At 51.2% G+C, this 17,217-nt stretch overlaps 1 protein-coding gene across 1 annotated transcript in view; it reads left to right on the forward strand.

Annotated features, from left to right (window-relative positions):
* Zbtb7c (zinc finger and BTB domain containing 7C) overlaps positions 1-17,217 on the forward strand; it is a 262,054-nt gene that overhangs the window by 118,998 nt on the left and 125,839 nt on the right. Inside the window, exon 2 of the mRNA XM_048806258.1 lies at positions 1,432-1,493. The gene's annotated coding sequence lies outside the window, so the exon portion shown is untranslated. The remainder of the gene's footprint in view (positions 1-1,431; positions 1,494-17,217) is intronic.

Below are 17,217 nucleotides of genomic sequence, written 5' to 3' on the forward strand. Positions count from 1 at the left end.
CTATCCTGGTTGGTTCATTCATGGTGTAGCATGTTGTTCAGAATTTCCTTCTTCGGTTTTTTTTTTTTTTTTTAGGTCAAATAATGTTCCCTCCTATGTATGTACCACATTTGGTTTACCTGTTCAGTTTCTGACGGACGCTGGTTTTCCTGGTCCTTTGGGCTGTCGTAAATAATGCTTTGGGTGGATGTGTGTGTTTGAATGTCGGTGTGAGTGCCTGATGGGAGGTTTTTGAACTAAAAAAAAAAAAAAGCTCCAGATTTTCAAATGCTGAGGCCTGATCCCCTGGCCCCTGCTGTCACTCCACAAGGAGCAGGTTGCCATCTGGCTATTGCGCCTGCGTTAGACTCTTGCACCTGAGCAGAGGTGCGCGTTCTTCTTTGCCAGGGCCACAGACTGAAGGCAGGTCTGTCATGCACGCCACCTTCCCTATGCCATGCTGAGCCCCCTCACTCTGTGCTGGAGCCCGTGCCAAGACCCCTTTGCCTTCACTTCTTATCCTAAAATACAGCAGTCACTTTGCATTGGTCCCTCACTGAAGTAGCAAGTGCTTTGAACTCTTGCTTGATGAGTCCTTTCCCTCCCCTTCTAAATGTATTTAGCCACGATCCTAAAAGCCAAGAAAAATCACTCAGGCAGAGTTCTCCTTCCCATCCACCATCTTCCCCTCCCCAGCTCCCTCCAAAAATGCACGCGTGTGTCAGCAGAGCTAAAGGGCATCCTGTCTCCGAACGTCACTACTTCTGCACATTAATTGCCGAAACTCACATTACTACACATTAAAACGGTGACACACTCCGGCAGAAGGCAGGAGAAGTCGCCGTGCAGGTTGGCATTGTCATTAACTCAGGTCTTTGGTGTCAACTCCCTCCCGCACCAAGCGTTCCCGCCTGGCCTCGTCGTCAACCTCCGCGATGCATTTTCTGGCCTTTGTTGGTTGGTGTCAGCTCTTGAACATTATTTAAATGTAGTTTGGGGGTCCACGAACGCAATTACCATTGTGTTATTATTCAGGGCCAGATTGTTAAGATGCAGGCAGCTGTACAAGGAGATGCCCTGTGCTGTGAGGTCCAATTTAGGAGGGCCTTCGGAGCGCGCGCAGGGTTGCTAGGCAACCCCATGCTACAGAAGTGGAGGCCTCACTCCGGAGTGGGAAGAAGCCCAGCGCCTTCAGGGAATTGGAGGCAGTGGTCAATCTGAGACTGGCACGGCGCCGGGAGTGGGAGGAGGCGGCGTGGGCTGAGCCTAGAGGCCTGCGGCAGTGGGGGCGCCCACCCAGCGAGCACATGGTGTTCCCAGGGAGGGAAGATGCTTGCTGCTGGGAGTGGGAATGCAGAGAAGGTGCAGAAGCCTGAGGTCGGCCAGGAAAGCGCCGAGGGATCCCCAGAGCAGATGCTAATGTGATTCTCTGTCCCTTTCTTCTCTTTGCAGGAAATGAGCAGGTTGGCCGAAAAGCTAGTGGCCTGAAATTGAAGACTAAGGCGTTGGTGCTTGTGAGTATGAATCTTGCTCGTTTGGTTGTGTGGTTTCACAGTGTTCCTGACCAGTGGGCAGGTTTCCCTAGTAGGGAAAAGAAGCAAGACCTGGGTGGAATGGGCTTTGGGTTCTTCTGGAAGGTGACTCTTGTTGAGTGGGTTGGACCCTGGCATATAAGGCGTCAGATTGAAGGAGGAGGCTTGGAACCCTGGCTCTGTCTTCCAAGTGGAGGACATTCCTGTTGGCTTCACAAGACAGTCACTCCCTTGGCCTGCGGATGGGTGAGTGGGCAGAGCAGGACTCCTCTGGGGAAAAGAAAGGCGTGCTTTCACACAGTGCTAAGTTGGCTGCTATTTAGAACAGTAAATCCTCATCTGGGCCATGTTATAGCATCTTAAACTAAGAGTAGACATATGTACAATCCCCCCACCAGCCTGAGAGCCTTAGTCACCTGGGGCCAGGCATTACCTGCAGTCTCTGAGCAGGCCACGAGAGCCAGCAGGCCTAGGCTGTGTTTTGGAGGGGCTCCCAGTGTGGAAAGAGAAGACATCTACATGTGGGACAAATAAAGAGCTCTCTGGAAGGGTGCATGGGCTGCCTCTGGTACAGACCAACCAACTGGTGCTGGGGGGCGAGGAGGGAAGATTTCCTGGGGAAGGAGACATTTGACCCGGGGTGGAGGAGGCAGGCCTTTCCAAGGAGGAGGACCAGGGCCAGAGGCCCCTCCTGGGACCTGGTTGGGCCTGCAGGGAGTGCAGCACAGGCCTGGGTCGGCAGGGCTGGGAGGTTGGTCAGGAGCTGAAGGTCTGGAATAGCTTCATGAACGGTCCAGATGCAAAGAACCAGAATGCAATAAAGAATCCCTCGCCTCTGTAAATACAATTAAATTTCTGCCCATTTGTCTGCTGCTGCATGTGGAAATGGCTGCATGGATTTTCCACCAAACTTGAAGTTGTACTTGAGATCAATACACTGGATAGATTACAAGAAATTCTGTATTAGGAATCTTCCCTGGGAGACAGAGAGAGAGAGAGAGAGAGAGAGAGAGAGCCTCCTCCAAACAGCAGCACCTGAGGGCCACCAGCACTTTATGAGACCAGTGGTGGAGTCATTCCCTGAGCCACAGGTGGATAGTCACAAAGATAGTGTTCCCAGCTGTCCCCTTGCCCTTCCCCAGAGCTTTTGGTACCCAGGACGAAGAGCAGCAGGGATTTATTTATTTAACCAAAATTAATTCCTTATTTGTTTTGTGCTAATTCTGAATCCCAGTACCAGCAACCGGTATTTCCACAGCGTTACCAATCTGTAGCACACGTTCGGGTCTTGCTGCCTAGGAGCTGTACAAAGGCTCTATTCGGTATTCTTATTTTGGAGATTCAGGACACTGGGCTTGGAGTCACTAAATATTCACTGAGCTCGTGAGTGACAGAGCTGAGAAGTCCACACTGTCCATGAGTAGATCTCTAATTAAGGAGCAGGCCCTTCCAGGCGTGGCCCTGCCTTCTGTGCCTTCGTCCTGGAGAGGAAGAGTGAGTGTTGTCTGTTCCTGCTGTAGGAATTCTGTCCTGGAGGCCAGCATTTTGGGTCGCTGGCTTTCCTGGGCCGTACATGTCAGACGGATGGTCTTTGGCAGGGTGGGGAAGGTTTTGCCCTCAAAACAGAAGGCTCTGTGTGCTTCTAACACCAGGGATGCTTTCTGTCGACAAGAGAGGGCTTCATTTGGAACCATTGGTGACTGCTGAGTTGGGGCTCCCCAGAAGCATAGCTTAAGTAGGTTTTGGGTGCATGGAACTCTCTTGGGAAAGCTCTTAGGAAGCACTGTTGGAGAGGGGGAGGCAGGAAAAAGAAGGAGGCCCCGAGTGAGAATGAGCTCTCAGGGCGAGGGTCCTCGGCTCCATTCACACATATGACACTGTGGTGACATCTGGTTGGGAGACAAGGGTCAGGGCTTGTGTAGCCCATTCGCCATCAGCTGCCTCCAGAGTGTTGCTGGGGGTATAGGCTCCATGGCATCGTGTCAGCGAAGAGCAGCAAATCCAGAGACTGTCACGGTGAAAGCCACGGCCATGCTCTCAGCAGCTGGTAAGGGGTGCCCAACAGTTGCATCTCCTGTTGTTCTCATGAGTGTCTCTAGTGTGAGGACAGCCACATGTCACGCTCCTCTGACCTGGCAGTAATTCTCACTGCAGTTAGGTTTGCATTTAGAGGTACAGGTATTAAAACAGAAATTCATAATGCCTTATTGAGGTACCATTGACAAAAATTATATGTATTCATGATGTAAAAGAAGAAGAAGAAAAAAATTCATAATGTGTGATTTTTTAAAAATTGAATTTTATTGGAATTTCATTCTTAATAGGTATTATACTCTTGTGGTTCTAATTTCAAAAGTACCAAAAGATCTCCAGTAGAAAGTCCCCTGCCCATCTCTTGTATGCTCACAGTGACAGTGTGGTTTAGATATCCAAGTTTTAGTGAATCTCATGTTGTACTGAAAGATACTCTTGGGTCTCAAGAATCAGCAGTTGGAGTTACTCCAGAAAGGGATGAGCTGGAATGTGGCCCTTTTTTGGAAGGAGAGCAGTTCATAGTCTGGTCAACCCACCGTGGAAGATTTAAAGTGTTGAGCAATTTTGCACACATTTCCAAACTGCTTAATAAGTGATAAGAATTGCAAGCTATCATTGTTTCTGATTGCAAATAATAAGTATTATTTAAAGCAAATCACACATAGTTTGAGGATTCTGTATTGCAGCCCTTGGAATTCCGCAATCTTGAAAATAATTTAAAGTTTCACTAAATGCTCTATTTAGTGCAAATTATTGAGGTCTTGCTGCACTTATTATCTGCTGCCATTCGCACGTTGTTTAATGACTTACTGAAACGTGTTTTCAGTTTCCTGAGTATATTTAGATCCACTGCGTGTGAGCGCCTCGGGAATTCTCACTGTGCTTTCCTTTGATGAGGTGACTTGACATAATTTGGAGGCGCTTTCTCCGCATAGGATCTGGTCAGTGACGGAATGGGTGAGCATCCTGTGGTGGGAGGCGTTGAAACGGTAGCTAGGTCATCTGTCAACAAAGCTGTACAGGAACCTATCTACGTGACAGGCAGGCGTAGAAGACTTCCGAGGTCCTGTCACAGCTGGGTCTGGCCTGTGCATCTCTGTGATCATCCTTAGCCTCTCTAGACCATCCAGCATGCCCCAGGCCACCCAGCGCACACAACGCCCACTTACCTGCTGCATTTTGGTCTCCTGGGTTTCGTCTAATGCCAAAAAGTATCCAAATAGAACTTATTTTGTGGTCGTGTAGGCCTGGTGTGTATGTTTTGCTCTTGCAAACGAGCTGTCTTTTCCAGTTCTCCTTCGTGTTGATGCTCTCTCTCTGGCTGCAAGAAATCCTCGAATGTGCACATGGCCTATTCCAGCCCCAAGACGGATTTTGGTGGCACCCCCATGAGGCCATGAAAAAAAAATCTCATTTCCGTCTGAGAAATAGAATCATTATCTTGATTGAAATAATATCTTTCCTCAACCTGCAACCCGATAAAGCATCAAATTGGTACAGTTTCCTTATCACTGCAGAGTTTGCAGGACACAAAATAATGGCCTGTCACTGCCTCTGGTGGGGCAGGTTGTGTAATACAGAGCCCATGACTCCCCGACAGATTTGCATGATATGGTGCCTGGTACAGTGTAAAATAAGCCCCTTGATGACAAATGTCATTATATGAAAATGAGAGGGTGGCACTGGGCCTAGAACAGCAGTGGTAATCAGTGCAGCCGTGACTGTTACTAAGACATTTACCACGTCTGGGCCATTGTGGGAACAACCAAATACTCTAGATGTCTTCTCCTTTTTAGGGTGTGCTTGCTCTGAGGCTCTGATCCCCTATCTGAGCTTCCAGGGCTTCTTTTAGACTAAAGGGGTAACTGGGCTTAAGAAGGTGGACCAGGTCCTAGCTGTTGTTGTCAACAAGTCAGCCAGAAGCCAGCAAGCTGACTGACATCTTTGTGAAGGGGCTGTGAGTGGGGAGGCAGAGAGAGGGCCTAGTCCCAGGCTGTCCACCATTATTACCATGCAGCTTTGGGCCACTGGGACCCTGGTGTCCTCTTCGTTCAGAGAGGGTGGCACAGGTCTATCAAGAGAATGAGGTGACACGGTGCTTGGGTAAAGTCAAAGATACTGGCTGTACCCTCTGTCCTACTTGCCCCCGTGCACTGAGAGGGAGGCTCTGCTGCATCCCTGGTGGGTCTTGTGGGTGTCGAAATGCTGGTTCCCATGAGGTCTCTTTTCTTCTTATTTTCCTCTCCAATTCCATGCAATTCTTCATCAAAAGAAAGGTTTCCATAATGTTAGAGAGCAGTGCCCAGACGGCAAGTCCTGTCTGGTACAGTCTGGCTATCCATTTGTCTTGTGGCCTGGCCTCAGTTCCCTCCCCTATGACACTTGTGCAGGGGAGATTCAAGGACATCAGTGACCAGCCTTTCTGAGCACTTACTCTGACAGGTACTGTTCTGTTTTGCATGTATTAATTCACTTCATTCTAAAAACAATTGTGTGCATTAGCAACTTTGAGTATCCGCCTTTTATAAGGGAAAAGGACCAGAGAAGCCCAGTAATTCACCCAAGGTCACATAGCCAGTAAATTGTGGAGCTGGGATCTGAAGCTGAAATGTCAGCTTGGTTGGAGGTCTTGAAAACAAAACAGACTATATCAGGATTAAATAATAAACTTCAAGCGGCCTGGGCTTCCACTGGAGCCTAACCCAGAATCCTATGATGGAACGAAGCTATAATAATCACATCTTTATAATGTCCCAGGAGTCATTAGAGGTGGTTTCTGGCCCAAGGGGGAGGTTGAATGGTCTTCTAGCCAAGGTGCCTGACCTGGGGGGCCTGATGGCTCAGATGCTTTCTTGTACGGGATCCTGCAAAGCTGTCCCAGTTCTACAGACGCTGGAGCACCAACATATGCAGGACCTGCCTGCCCCTTACTTGTCCCGAATCTGACTCAGCCCCCTCTTCCTGCAAAGCCTCCAGGGCTTGGGACTGTGCCACCTGCCGAGACTTCCCCAGGGAAGAACACATCCCAAGCCCCAGCCTGCCTGCCTCGCTGCCCTCTGCAGAATCTTGTCTTCAGGGGCAGCACTGTCCTGTCAGTGAGCACCTGATTGCCATGGTAATCACCAGCCAAATGGAGTGGTCTTACAACACATTTTCATCTGGAATATGAACAGGTGTGCTGGGGAAATCAACATTGATCAACAAGACGGGTCTTTCTTGGGAAATTAATATTGAATTTAGGACTGCTCAGGGAAACAACAGGAAGAAGAAATACCTGCTTGCAGTCAAGCTCCCTCCAGCCCGACCTCTGACCTGTTCCCTGGCAGATGCCTGGTCCTGAGCAGGTCACTCAAGTTCTTCCCTGCCTTTCCCTCTCCTCTCCCATGAACGCCCATCTGTCACACCCCACCTCCCCTGGGAAGCCTTCTTTGGTCCACCCAGCCTCCTCCAGTCACCTACAGTTCCCACAGGGGGTCTAGAGCTAGCTGGAGAGCCCCCAAGGGACATGCGCTCAATACTCTGAACCTGCCATGGGGTCCTACTCCCTCTCAGCCATTCAGGGAAGTCTGTCAGCTGGGGACTCTGGGCCCACCCACAGGCCTCAAGGAGGCGAAGCGTCCACTAAGTTAAGAGCCCAACAGTCTTCCTAGCAGCGCCATTAACTGCCGTCCAGCGGAAGCTAGCGCCAGGAAGCCATTGTGTGTCCTGCTGGAGCCTCGGAACCGACTGGCACTGAGGTTTTATCATCCAGAGATAAAGCCGCACGGAAGCCAGGCAGTTTTGATTTTTCAGTCTCAGGGTCCCTGGCCATCACCCCTCCACCCACTTCAAAATCAGTTGTGGTCCTGGAGGAGAGAGACCCCCCTCCTGGGGTCAGACGGGGCCCTCCCCTCTGCTCCAAGGCCACCCTCGGGGACTCCAGCGCAGGGTGCCAACGAGGCAGAGGCAGCAGCGGGCCACACGTTGGCTCCGCTGCTTTGTCCCGAGCCTGCCCGTGTCTGCGACACGGGGCAGGGGACAGAATGGACTTGACAGGCCTGGCATGAAAGGCCTTCTCTGCTTTGAAGCAGACAATGCATCAGAGGGCCCGCCCTGACGACGCGGCAGGCTGAGCTAATATCTTGATTTTGATAGAATGAATAATGAGGAGCCCGAGTGTCGCTCGGAACTCGTTTTGAGGACCATGCGAGGCCACATGCTCCGCTCGTTGAATCGGGCTCCTGAAGGGTTCCCAACAAAGGGTTTCGCCAGGAAGAAAGGCCTTCCTCCACGACTCTTCTCGCTTTTCATTCCCTTCTTGTAACAGTAACTTAGGAAAAGATGACATCAAATGGGGACACGGAGCAGCGCGCCAGGCTCTTGTTCTGCAGCACACAAGGCTCTGCAGCTGACCCTCGCTGCGCACGCGCGGAATGCAGGGCCTCCAGCACCAGCCTCCAGCACCACCAGACCCAAGCACGTCCACCGGGAGGGCTGGCAGGAGCAAGGGGCCTGCCAGACCCAGGTGGCACATTCCCTGGGCCATGTGGAAGGAGCTGGTGCAAAAGCCCAGGCTTGGGGGGCTCAGGAGACCCAGTGCAGCACCTAGGGCTTTAATGCTAGGGAGCTGTCCCACCATGGGACTGAAGGGGCCACGACAGGAGGCTGCTGAGAGCAGGGACAGGGAGGGTGGGATGAGGGCCACCTGACCTCGCTGTGATTGCTGGTCCAGGGACACAGCCAGCCTGAGGCATCTCTGAGGAAAGGAAGACAAGATATTAAACACCCCGCCCTGGGCCTCTGTAGCCTCCAGGTGGAGGCCCCGCGGGTTGATTTGACCAGAAGCCAGAGTGGAGGGTGGGTTAAAATGTCTCCTGAGTGTCTTGATCATCTGGGTTCCATGGTTTACTCAGGTATGTGCTCTTGAGTGCACACATGCCCCTCTCTCTCTCTCTCTCTCTCTCTCTCTCTCTCTCTCTCTCTCTCTCTCGTCATTTGAGAGTCAGTTGCTCTCATCATGGCCTGACACCCCTAAACACCTCAGCATGAGTTTCCCAAACTTAGGGCACATTCCCTGATTGGTCAGTGAATTTAATATGAATACACCACTTTTACCTAATTTACAATTTTTGTTCCAACTTTGCCAGGTCACCTCAGGATGTTCTTGACAGCGTTTCTCCCTCCAACACAGGATCCCTTGGAGGGCTGGGTATTGCGTTGAGTTCTGTCTCCTTGGCCTCTAATCTGGAACATTTCCACAGCCTTTCTTAACCTTTCAAAACATGGACATCTTTGAAAAATGCAGTGCCCCTCCCTTTTATTTTTAATCAAATTCTCCCATTTTAAGTTTGTCTAATGTTGCCTTATGATTGGGTCCAGATTATGTGTTCTTGGTCAGAATCCTGCATAGGCTTTCTTGGACCTTCTCTGGGAACCACACCTGGAGGCTCTCACCAGTCTTCATTGGTGAGGTTAATTTTTTTTCCTCCCTCCCTCCCTTCTTTCCTTTTTTCCTTCCTTCCATCTTTCTTTCTGTCTGTTTTGTACCAGGGATTGAACCCAAGAGTGCCTAACCACTGAGCCACATCCCCAGCCCTTTTGATTTTTCACTTTGAGACAGGGTCTTCCTACTTGCTTGTAGCCTCACCAAGTTGCACATCCTCCTGCCTCCCTCAGCCTCCCTAGCCGCTGGGATCACAGGCCTGTGCCACGACAACCAGCTGGTGGGGTTGATCTTCATCTCCCAGGTGTTGTCTGCTTTCTCCATGGTACAACAACGTCTTTTTTCTCCTTGGAACTGGGAAGCAGTCTGTGGGGAGCCCTGTCGAGGCACACAGTTCCCCTGCTCCTCATGCATTCACCCAGTATGCATCCGATGATGGCTCTCACCTCACTGGGTCGTTAACATGATGGTGGTGAAGTTGCTTTTCTGACCCCTGTGCTGGCTCCCTGTGTCCCAGTTGGCCCTTGGCCTTCTACTGTGGGCAGTAGAATGTATTATTTGTCTATTTATTATCTTACTAACTGATGGCTTCCTGTTTTTCTGATAATCTGTTATTTCTCACTGAACTTATCTTGGTGCTTGCGTTGTCTCAGGTTTGAAGGGTGGGAGCTCCTTCCAGCCTACCCACACTGGGTGTCGCTATGCTGCCATTCCTATCTAGACACGTTGCTCTTGTTCTCTGGCCCTCGAAGCCCCAGGCTCATCTCCTGCCTGCCCTGCTCTAGTGCAGGAATCAGCCATTTCTCTGAGGAGCTCTGATTTCTTTATAGTGGGAAATGGATTCAGTGCCAAGATCCGCTGGGCATCTTTATTTCTTGGCCCATTGAAGGGACAGACCATGAACTGCACATGTGCCCATTTACCTATTCAGTTCCATCCATAACTCCCATGCAGGTACAAACATGTGTGTAACACCCACATGCTGATGTGCATGTCCACTCATGTTCCCATGTTAGAAATCCCGAGTCCACACTGATGCCTCCAATTCCAATTTGTTTCTTCAGGGTTGTTCCTGCCTTCTCCATCTCTTATTTTGTGTCCTTCCAAAGTGAAACCTGGGCTCCCCAAACCCTCAGCACACCTCCCTCACTCCCTCTATCCCAGCTGCCGTGTTCAGGAACACCTTGGGTTCATCTTCTTTCCTTCCATCTTTTTTTTTTTTTTTTTTGACTCTTCGGTGTCATTTGGTATTTATTTGAAATAGAGTTTGGTCCTTTTTTTCTTTTTTCAATTTGCAGGATTTCTCCCTTTCTATTTTTATTGGTTTTATTTAATTTAAATTTTTAAATGGGTAGAACACACTTTTCAAAGCCAAAAGTACACAAAAAGATATACTTGGAGACATGTCACGCTCTCCTGTGTCCCACCCCCTGTAAGTTACCAACTGCATGGTTTTCTACTTACAATCCTATTACTTTTTGTTAAAACAAGCCAAACTATAAGTTTTCATGTTTTCTCTTCTTTCTTACAGAAAACATCCCATATTCTATATGCTTCTTTTTCATACTCTTTGCATTGAATAGTATCTCATGGAAATAACTTTGTACCAGTTTGTGGAGCTCCTCCTTGGTCTTTTTCACATCTGTATAATATTCCGCTGTCTGTACATTCTGATTTATTCAACCGCTTTCCTATGTATGACCACCGTAAATAGTTCCCTATAGTTTGCAATTACAAATAATGCTATAATGCTGATGCATGTGCTTCTTGTGCTTGGAAAAATTGTGTCTCTTGTGCTTTAGGACAAATTTCTAAGAATAGGATTGTTGAGTTGAAGAATACACGTGTGTGTAGCTTTGATACACATCCCCCTCCTTGGACTGGGCCAGTTTGTATTTCTGCCTGTTTGCCCACAACCCCACCAACAGAAGGTACCATGGAGTTGTGGGATTTCTGCCAATCTCCTGGACATAAACTAGTATCTAAGGGTAATTGTAATTTTGTTTCTCTTACAAGTAAAAGTTGAACTTTTTTTTTCATGATCTAAGGGTCATTTTTCATTTTTAACATATCTTTTTGTAAATTGTCTGTTCATGTCTTTTTCCCACTTTGTATTGGGTACAGTTCCTTTAGGAGACTTTCATGTACTACTATCATTAACCCTTCATCTAGGATGTATACGGCAAATAGTTCTCCCAGTCTCCCAGGTTATCACTTACCTGTGACTTTACCTACAGGGCTTGTCACATCATTTTTTTTTTTTTTTTGAGGAGTAGAGTCAACATTTCCTTATATTCCCTCTGGATTTTTAGGCACGGGTTAAGAAAACTTCTTTTTGGGGGGGACCCAGGGGTGGGTACTGGGGATTGAACTCAGAGGCACTCAATCACTGAGCCACATCCCCAGCCCTATTTTGTATTTTATTTAAAGACAGAGGTTCACTGAGTTGCTCAGGGCCTTGCTAAATTGCTGAGGCTGGCTTTGAACTTTCAGTCTTCCTGCCTCAGCCTCCCAAGCCGCTGGGATTACAGATGTGCTCCACTGCGCCCAGCAGGAAACCTCTTCTTATACCCAAATTATAGAAGAATTCACCCATGTGGAAGCATAATTTTTACTGGGTATATAATATTTTATTAAAAAGATGAGCCATATTTTTATGTAGATTCTGAAAGATGAATCGAGTTCCCAGGCTGAAGAGGATGGGTGAGAACAGAGGACAGCAAGTTTGGAGAGGGAGGTGGGGTGGCCCAGGCCGGAGGACTCTAGGATGGGGAGAGAGGAGGACTGGTCTCTGCAGGGATGGATGCTCATGCAGGAATCAAGACACCCGGGGTTTGCACAGTCCATGACGCCATCCAATGCAGGGGCCTTGGGGAGGCTGTGGACTTTGAAGGAAAAAGGGGTGCTTTGGGGTGGCCAAGAGACTCTGGGGCGCACCAGGATTGGGCTGAGGCAAGGGAGGCATTTAGGGTGAATATTGAGGAAATGCTGTGTCTCCACATGTTGTGCCCAGGGCTCAGCTCCCTGGCCCCAGTTCCACCCTGCCTGGGGGAGAAGCAAGACTTAGTGGTCTTGGGGAAAGGCCTATGGAACGGACAGGGAGAGGGGAAGTGCTGCGGGCCCTGAGGCTGCCTGGGGACAGACAGTCTGCCCGGGGAGCTGCCCTCTTGGGCCTGCTGTTGGGAAGGTGGGTGGGAGGAGCCTGGGTTTTAAAACAAAAATGTTGGGAAGCCCCGGAGGACTTAAAGTGTAAGAAATTATGCCCCATGGGGGAAATGAGGATGAGGACCGCCTCCTCCCAGAGCTGATGTCAAAATGAAATGAGATAATTGAGGGGAGCCTTTTCAGTAGGCAGCAGGCCCCACGTGGAGCAGAAGCTCAAGCCTCATTTGTCCCTGTACTTTGAGGGACCTACTGACTCTCTTAATCAGGCTTCCGGCCCAACACCGCGGTGACCCAGTGGACCGCTCACAGTGTAGGAGAAGAAAATTGCACCACACAGAAGGAGATCAACTCAGGGCTGGAACACCTTGGGCAGAGGAAGATGGTGTTGTTCAAAGCAGCTCTGACCGGGGCCCCTGGTCACCTGGACCACGCGCAGGTGTTCCACTCCTGTGCAGAAGTGGGCATTGAGGTCTAGGGAGGGTCTCCGTGTGCCAATGGCCCACAGAAAGTTGAGGGCTGTGCCCCACAGCGTCCCTGCAGACTCAAGAAAGGCGGGGCCTCCCCTCCCCAGGACTCCCCACCGCCAGCCCCTAGCAAGCCCACAGCCTCTCTGACTCGGCAGGAGGCCTCCTGACAGCCTCAGGCAGCACCCTCTTGGGCCCAAATAGGATGAAAAGCCTGCAGCTGGCAGGACAGTGTCCTTCCCGGCCCCCACGGCAGGCCTGGGAGGCAGCAGCAAGTCCTAGCACTCCCCACCCGAGGCTGCCTCCCCGGGGAAGGACCCCAGAGCGGTCCTTGCCCTCCTCTTCCCAGCTCCAGTGAGAGGCCCAGTGAAGGCCATTCCTCATGCCCCGTGGGTCATGTCAATCAAGTGTGTGGGAAAAATAATAAGTCTGCAGCGCTGGGGCCACTGGGTCCTTCCAGCCCTGCTTATCTGCCTCTCCCCGGCTCCTGCTGATGGAGGCCAGGAGGTGGCTGAATCTCCCAGACGCTCTGGTGGAGGCAGGGCCCGCAGATGTGGCTGTCCCTCTGCCCTCCCTGCCCCCTCCAGTCTGCAGCTCCTGCGAGGATTAACCGTCCAACAGATTCCCCAGGGACCTCCAGTTCTTCCTCCTCCACAGCCCACCCCACCAGGCTGGGCACTGGCTGCCCCAATCAGCAGCATCCGGGTACTTAAGGGACTCTGAGAAGCCCCCACCACAGACTCATCCCACCAGGGAGCTTCCTGAGAGAAGCCTGATTAAAATCCATCTTCAGCGCCCCCCACAGCCTCACCCTGGCCTCTCTGTGGCTCAGAACCTCTCTGTCCTGCATGGCCCAAGCTCAGGCCACCTCTTCCCAGATGCCTCTCTGAAGCCCCAGAGGGACAGTGACTCTCTGCCTCTGCTGCCACCTCCGAGTAGGTTCCAGCCCTGTGGGCAGGCCGTGCCACAGCAGGTTTTTGTAGCAGGCAGTTGTGAATAACCCTGTTATTGCCTTCTTCGGTGAGAGCTACCCAAGATCTAGGACTACTTCTTATTCTGATCTGCTTTGAACTCCCAGATGCAAAAGACCACCGGCTTTAGGGAGAGGAAGGGCTGAACTTGAACCCTGGCCTGGCACTTTGCCAAGTGGCCTCAGGGAACCATGTACCCTGCTTGAACCTGCATTTCCTCATCCTTTAACAGGGACATTCTCTCTGCCTTGCAGGCCCCTGCACCAGACAAAGCAGTCGGGTCCCCAGCAGGCCCCTATCATTCACGAATAGATACTTACTATGGGCTGTGATCCAGGGTGGCTAGAGGGCAGCAATCGGACACTTGAATGTGGCCTGTGGAATTCTGGGGAGAGCCCTCTGTCCAGCTGGCTGATGCCTTGGGGAAAGGTACAGAGTCTTTGCCCTCCAGGTGCCATGGGTCTCTCCATGGTGAGAGCAGTGATGTTTCCAGCTTCCTTCTAGCCACACAGTTGCAGAAATCATCCCCAAGACTTTGGTGATGGATGGCTCCTGAGATGTTCCTCAGAGTGGAGGACCTGGCCTACGTAGGGAAACATGGGCTGGGAGGAGGATTCAAGAAGAACAGAGGGTTGAGTTCTTGACAACAAAGAGCTCCAGGTGTGGCACCCCACTGCTCCCCAAGAGGTGCCAGAGCCACCAGGGCTCCTCCTCCAGGAAAAATGCAGGTGGCCAGCTCGGGGGAGCAGCAGCAGGACCTGCTTTGCCTCCTGGTTAAGTAGGGGCTGGGCCTGGGAGCCCTGGATGATGGGGCTCCTTGGGCTCAGGCAAATCCAGGGAAAAACTAGGGAGACCCCAAGCTAAGGGGACTTCTGGGGGCAGGCCCGGAAGAATGAGACCTGCCATCCCCGGTTCTAATTTCTTTCTTTTTTCTCTTTTTAAATATTTTTTAGTTATAGATGGACACAATACCTTTATTTTATTTGTTTATTTTGTATGTAGAGCCGGGGATCAAACCCCAGTGCCTCACGCATGCTATGCAAGAGCCACAACCCTGGACCCCCAGGTTCCCATTTCTAATGCCCCATTCCCAGAGGGGCAGCTGGGTAAGTGCCAGTTGAGTGTGGGCTGTGGGCTCTAGGATGTAGCCCTTTATGGGGCAGAGAGTGAAGGTTCTCTGTCCTGGTGGGGGATCAGCAAGGGGGAGCACCTGCAAGTAGGTCTTCTGACACCTATCAGTACAGAGGAGTGCGTGTAGAGGGAGGGGCTGAGCCCAGGCAAGTGAGCTAAGGCCCAGAGAGGCATCTGTGAGTGTGTGGGGGCTCTCCAAGCGCTCAGTCTGCTAAGTCGTTAGTGGGTCTTTTTCTCTTCTGAGGGTCTGAGGACCAGTAAGAGGGCACCCCCAACTAAAACCAGAGATCCCCCTTGTTCTGCTGGTGGGTGGGGTCTGCATAAGCTACAGCCTTAATGGTGGGCTAGGCCCTGCAGTGTCACAACGGGCCCCAACAGGTCACTGAAAACCTCTCTCCAGGTTCTTGTCTTGAAGATCCCACGAAAGAAATTCACAGACAACAGAAAGCAAGAGGCCACGGAGTAGGGGTTATTCAAGAATAGAAATAGGCTTCTCACGGGCTGAGAGGGCTGCCGCTTGGGGGTGCTAGTCTAGGGGTTTATATAGCACTTGAGTCAATGCTATTGGTCCAAATTTAGGCAAATCAGGGTTTGGAAAAGCACTAATGCAATGGGTTAGTGCTGCAGTCCGTTCAGGTCTGCCCCATTTCCCGCAGCTGTTGGAAAGCAGGAGGTTGAGGTCATTCAGTAGTGGATACTCATACTCTTGACTGTGGCTGTGTGGAGCTGGCCCTGGCCTGGCCATGGGGTGGCAGGTGCACACCTGGCTTGCCTTGCTCTGGCTCACCAGCCCGAGGCCTGCAGCAGGCATGGAGGGCCCCACGTGGCTGGGGCCCGGGCTCATTGCTGGGGCTCCTGCTGACCAGGAGGCCTCTCCCCCACTCTACCACCTCTTTTCTGCGGAGATTAGTGGGCTGACTGCGTGGCTCAATGGCCAGGGAGCCAGGTCACAAGCCCTCAGTCCATCAGCCAAGACAGAACCGGTCAGGAAATGCCAATCTCCGAGGCCATCCAGGCTTAGCAAGCTCCTGGGCGGAGTTCCTGCCATCTCTAGGCCTCCCCCAGCCCCACATTTCTCTAGGAGGATGGAGCTCAGGACTCCAACTCTCATCTCCTCCTCCCCACCCTCAGGAGAGGCTGCCAGGGCCCCCCTGGGCTATGATGAATGAATCTTTGTTCATCTTAGTTAGCTGAGCTGCTTGGGCACAGGCCTGTCAAACGTGTGCCCATAGTCGTCCAGAACTCTGAGGACACTGTAGGGTGCCTTGGGTCCACTCGTGGGTGGAACAGTGGAGAACAGTTAAGCAGTCCATCCCCCCACCCTTGACAGGTGGTCTGCGCGTTGGCAGGTTTGGCTGGGGGGAAGGTGGCCTTCAGGGTGAGAGTGGTTCAAATGGGGCATCCGATGAATAGATAATAGATGACATTTTAATTGCTTTTCTGTCTAAGGTTAAGAGAGATGTGAGATGAGGAAGGAGATGGGGTCAGGGAACCAGAGTCCCTACCTGCAGGAGGATAGACAATTTATCATCCCAAATGGGACCCTCTTGAGGGGGAAAGTGGGTATTATTACAATTATAAGGGAAGCAGGTGTAAAATGGAGCTTCTCTGACAAATGTGTCACTTCAGTGACAAGTAGTCTTGGCCATGTTTTCCCTTCTCTGTTTTGCCCATGACAGAGAGACTTCAGGACCCTCTGCAGAGACCTCATGCGTTGCGTGAGACACCTGAGTCTGTCACTTTGCCTTTCTGACTCTTGGAGTCCCACTCATAACTTTCATTCATTTATCCCGTGAACACTATTGAGTGACTTCTGTGTGCAACACGATGTGCCAGATGCTGCAGCTTCAAAAATGACAAAGGCAGGGCCCTGACGTTGGTCCAGTGCTCTCAGCCCTCTGGGGTCCCTGTCCAGGGACAGACACGCAGCAAATTTGGGAAGTGGAAACCCAAGTGACAGGAGAGCAAGGCCCTCTCCAAGGTGTGCCCAGTTGCCTGGTGAGGAGGAAGGCACGAGGCTGGACGGTGGGGAATCTGTGCCCAGTAGATAGAAGAGGAACCTGGACTGCTGGGAGATGGGCAGCCTACGGCTAAGAGGGGGCAGAGTTGGGATTCAAAACCAGAGCTTCCTGGCTATAGAGCCCTGCTCTCTCCTTACACCCCACCCTTCTGTCATCTTGCATTGCCTGCTCCTGTCCCCTGCAGAGCCACCAGGACAGCAGACCCTGTGGCACAGACAGAACCCTAAAGGGATAGGGTAAGACCCCTGGACCAGTTGTTTCATGTTGTCAGATTCCACAGCTGGGCAGTGACGCTCCCATTTCTAATAGGCTGATGTGGCAAGGGTAGAAGAGAAAGTGAAATGATCCTCTGAAGGTGCTCAGAGAAGGGGACATGTGACAGGGATCCTCATGCTCCATGCAAAGACCCAAAACCAACACCATCTTTGTTTGACGTGACTTTCATTAAAATATTAACTAGGGACCCCCCCCCCCAGACAGGGAGAGTGATTTACTTGA

The sequence above is a fragment of the Marmota marmota genome, unplaced genomic scaffold (assembly GCF_001458135.2).
Source record: "Marmota marmota marmota unplaced genomic scaffold, marMar, whole genome shotgun sequence".
Taxonomy (NCBI): domain Eukaryota; kingdom Metazoa; phylum Chordata; class Mammalia; order Rodentia; family Sciuridae; genus Marmota; species Marmota marmota.